Below are 5,018 nucleotides of genomic sequence, written 5' to 3' on the forward strand. Positions count from 1 at the left end.
ATGACTAGAATCAGTGCTTTTTATTTCTTAAAGTCAGATTTCCATTTATTTCTTTTGTACCATGCCTTATCATTGAAATAAATTTGTGTTTTAATGCTATGGCTTCCACTAGTGAGAGTGAATGTTTCCACGGTAAGAACTATTTTTGATAACAGATAGTTGATTAAATAAATGAGTGATTAAATTAATTCTTTTGTTCTTGTTGTTGTCTATTAAAGATTTATATTATATTTAAGGGCACACATAGAAATCCCCCCCCCCAAAATGAGAAGAAATGTATATGTATGTAAATGGTAATTTTAAGTAGTTTCCCTGTTTAATACAACATTGACTCTTTCAAAATTGGTCAATAAAAAAATAATAATAATTTAATGACAAAAGGAATAAATCCCCCAGGAATACGTAGCTATTACAAATACATATGCATCCAACTTCAGCATGACAAAATAAATGAAGCAAACACTGACAGGTTGGAGTGAGAAACTTACAATATCCTGATAGGTTTCACTGTCCCACTGGAGACGGTGGCGAGAGCATCAAGACAAAAAATCAAATTGATACAACAGAATCACACTCATTAGATGCTGTAGAAGCAGGGCGCAGAGGAATTTCATAATGGTGAAAGAGAAAGGTCCCACTCAGTACTGAGCATATCTCGGTGAGCTAGAAAAAGAGCCTTCTCATCCCAGAGGTGATACAGGTGCGGTCTCCAGAATAGATTACCTGCTGGATAACACCCTGAAACTGAGACCTTACCAGCCACAATGAAATGAAAGTAAAAACTAATGCCAGGAGGGAAGCTAGAGAATTCAAAATACATAGAAATTAACACCGTTTTGAATTTGTAGGACAGAAAAGAAATTAAAAGGAAAAGCACTTCCTCTCTTCCCTGCCTCCAGCTTCCTTTAGGTGCAGGTACACCTAAATGAATTCTTAATTGCAAAATTTGCTACATTCGCTGATCGTTTGTTTTTGTTTTTTTGTAGAAGAAGAAATGAAATGTAGAGCACACAACAATAAAAACAAAAACAAAAAAAAGCACATAGTCATTGTAGAGGCTTTGTATACTCCTTCACAATGCCCAGAATATGTGCACTGTCTGCTTTTCTGTTCTCTATTGATTCTATTCTGCTTCTGAATTTCCCAAGATATCTGTGATAATTAATGATCTATCGAGAATAAAATAGACAAAATACTTCAAATAATCAACAAGAAACAAATTTCTCCATCTTACAAGTTATACTGTACTACTATCTAACTTACTTCATGCAGATAACAGGAAGATGAGCTCGGCAGGGAAGGATGACAACAGCAGTAAATACTCATCTTTGGTTTGGAGGGGAATTCCTGTGATCCCTTAGGCATAGCATTAAGTAGTTTAAGAATAGGTGTCTTTATCTCTCACTTAAAACTGTAGCTTATTTTACAAAGATGTAGTAACTTAGTAACTTAGTAACAATGAAGGTTATGGAAAGAAAATAAAAAATGATGAAGAGACACTGAAATAATAAATGTTGGATGATCAAGTAAGAAATTAAAGCCATCTAAGGTAAACTAAAAAAAGTTCCAGTCTGTACATGGATTTGAATTGTTTAAGATTCACGTTGTATATCAGAAAATGAATTCACACCCAGCATGAGTTTCTGTCTAGCTTTAGGCCCATAGTGATTTTAAACCTTGGGCAGGTTGATGATTTCCTCAATTTCAATTGTCCTGGAAAGGAATTTTTCTCTTTTTTGGTTTAGCTTCAATGTGTTAGCAACTTTAGATTATGTGTGTGTGTGTGTGTGTGTGTGTGTGTGTGTGTGTGTGTGTCTGTCTGTCTGTCTGTCTATCATGTCTTTCATCTATGTATCTATCATCTATTATCTATCTATCTGTCTGTCCATCTAATATCATCTGTCTATGTTAGGCTTTATAGATAACTGGATTGTTTTATATTTTTTCTCCATTTTGTACCAGTTTATATGTAGACTGTAACCTGAATATGTATGGATCAGTTATTAAAATACTTCAAAGTGAAAACAAAAGCTTCCATATACACACCCTAAAAACAATTTTAATTTCACTGAAAACCTGAATTTGTCTGTTGAGTTTCTCTCATTTGGCTTTCTTATTTGGATTCTTTTTCCTGATGCATAGCCTACAACAGCTATGCACCCCCAATCTAACAAGCACAAATTCACTATCTAAAACCTTTTGATCTTCCTAGCCAGGAAAAGAAATCACTAGAAGCATGAATGTGGAGATTCGGTGGATGTCTTCCAACATGGTCTCCTCTCATCTATCTGTTCATGTCAATGCAATACCCATTCCATAAAATTAGTGCAATAAAACCTACCACTGTCTCCCCACATTGCTCAGCAGCAGAGGCACACCCAATGTTAACAATACCAAGTGTCCTGTATGCTTGCTTCCATGTTTTATCCTGAAAGTTTTATTTATGTGTAATTGCTCATAGTATCCAACCTGCATATTTTAGGACCCTCTGCTTTGTTTTTCTTTTGTAAATCATTTGTATCACAAAGACTACAATGAAATGCAAATTTGGAGTAAAGTTTGTGTAATGTTGACTTCCTCAACTTCCAAACACAGCACTGTGTGATAGACTTTCAGTCTTGCCCATATCCAGAAATTTTCTTAACGAAATGAAGATACAGCAAGAGGTCCTTGGCTTTACCAATAGGGAGAGGCAAATCAAAACTAAAGAAGGAAGCATAGGTCTGCAAATAGAATTTTTAAGGCTTCTATAATTAGCACTTTAATCTTGTTGTTCATAATTAACAGGTTTTGTTTTGAGACTTTTAATTTCAGAAGAGGGATTTATAAAATATTTTCTAACTTGCAGATTGCAGCAGAATTAGCTGAGAAGATTTATGTAATAACTGCTACAACTGAAGGCATGTCTGAAGATCTTGATAGATCCATCTCTGTTATATATATTACTGGACTTCACCAATAAGATTACAGTAATGTCAAAATTGCCCAAACACCAATTATAAGATTCAATAGCCAAATGCCATAATTATATAGGAATTAACTGTTGGAAAGTGTGTTTATTATCAATACGGATTTCACTGGGCCACTCTTAACTTAAGAAGACAGATCAACTAAATCCAGTGTTTTTAGATGTCAGTCAGGACATAGGCACCAAATTTGCAGACAGAAATATTAGTGAGAAAAAATAAATAAATGAATCAGTCTGTAACTCAGCTGAAAAGGGTTAAACAGAAGATCTTGCTGGACTGATACTATTTGGTCCACCAAGAGGCTGACCTTGGAGTGGACATTTGCTTAAAGAAAGTATACTAGCAAAATTGTTTAGAATCAGCACTTATCCCTAGAAAAATTTCATGTCCTTTTCTCTAGCTAGCTTTAAATCAATTTAATAATCATTTGTTATATCCTTTCAAGAAAAAAAAATGTTTTAATAAAACATACTGTTTTAGAATGAATGTGTTATTTTCAGAATATGAAAATTTATTATTGTGTTTACATTGTCAACATTTATGATCTTGGTCTTTCCCTCTTGCCTTTGTACAGGACCAAGAATGACACATTGGCTACTTTAACAACCTTAAAGCAGACTCCAGGAATATCACCTACACCATGACCTTGCCAACAAAATCCAGCAGCCAGAACTTCATTCGTTTTCTCAATAGAGTCCCAGCAGCCCTCACTGGGTGCGAACACTGTGATCTTTTTGTTGTTCAAGATCAGCTGCTCTCTGACACACTTCTGGATAGAGGAATTTGTCTGTTTGGCTTCAACCCCTATTTTCTGTTGTGTTTTGGTTGTGTGTGTGTTTCTTTTCTTATTATTATTACAATTTATTCATTTGGTATCCCAGCTGTAGTCCTCTCCCAATTCCACCCTCCCTCCCTTCCTCTTCTCCTCCCATGCCCGTTCCCTAGTCCACTGATAGGGGAGGTCCTCCTCCCCTCCATCTGACCCTAGCCTATCAGGTCTTATCAGAACTGACTGCATTGTCTTCTTCTGTGGTCCTGAAAGGCTATTCCCCCATTAGGAGGAAGTGATCAAAGAGAAAGCCACTGAGTTCATGTCAGAGACATGTCAGAGACAGCCTCTGTTCCCCTTCCTAAGGAGCCCCTTTGGAGACTAAGCTGCAATTAGCTACATCTGTGCAGGGGTTCTAGGTTATCTCCATGCATGGCCTTGGTTGGAGTATTAGTCTCAGAAAAGACCCCTGTGCCCAAAATTTTTGTTGGTCTCCTTGTGGAGCTCCTGTCCCCTCCAGGTCTTTCTATCTCCCCCTTCTTTCATAAGATTCCCTGCACTCTGCCCAAAGTTTGGCTATGAGTCTCTGTATCTGCTTTGATACCCTGTTGGGTGGAGTCTTTCAGAGTTTCTCTGTGGTAGGCTGCTGTCCTGTTCCCTGTTTTCTCCTGCTTCCGATATCTATCCCGTTTGCCTTTTTGAATGAGGACTGAGCACCCCTATTTTTTTTCAGCACAATTCCCTTTGCTTGAGAGGCACCTGTAAAAGGATTGGCCTTCACGGCTGTGCCCAAGTGGGATTTTTTTTTATTGTTTATCATGCCACTTCTGGTCCTGTCGGTGACTGCTGTGCTTCCTGGCAGTACAGAGACCAAGATACTTGCCCATCTTGCTGGTGCCACAGGCCTGAGAGAAAGTGAATATGTTTTAGAAAACAAATCTTGGTGCTGTTGTTTGGTTTGACTTATTATTGCTTTTTATTATCAACTGGAGTGAGAGAGGATGATTTATATTATGATCAGTGTCTATGCACCGTGACAATTTATCCTGCTTTATGGAGGTTTAAGGGTAAAACTTTTTTTTTTCTTTTTTGATGTGGAACTTGACTATTATTGTCCAAGCTCTTCCAAGCTAATAGATGTGAAAAAAGGGAACTGCATGTAAATAACACGGAAACATGCACTTAAAAAACTCTGTGGTTGTGTGGTATTTTTAAAAGAATAAGTTACCATAATTCTAGATTCACTGTGTACAACACTTATGAGCTTTGGGCCAGGAACA

At 36.9% G+C, this 5,018-nt stretch overlaps 1 pseudogene; it reads right to left on the reverse strand.

Annotated features, from left to right (window-relative positions):
• Positions 1-3,507: 3,507 nt before the first annotated feature.
• On the reverse strand, positions 3,508-4,625 carry LOC129688442 (40S ribosomal protein S23-like; annotated as a pseudogene).
• Between the last annotated feature and the right edge of the window lie 393 nt (positions 4,626-5,018).

This window comes from Psammomys obesus, unplaced genomic scaffold (assembly GCF_907164565.1).
Source record: "Psammomys obesus unplaced genomic scaffold, mPsaObe1.curated_primary_1811, whole genome shotgun sequence".
Lineage (NCBI taxonomy): Eukaryota > Metazoa > Chordata > Mammalia > Rodentia > Muridae > Psammomys > Psammomys obesus.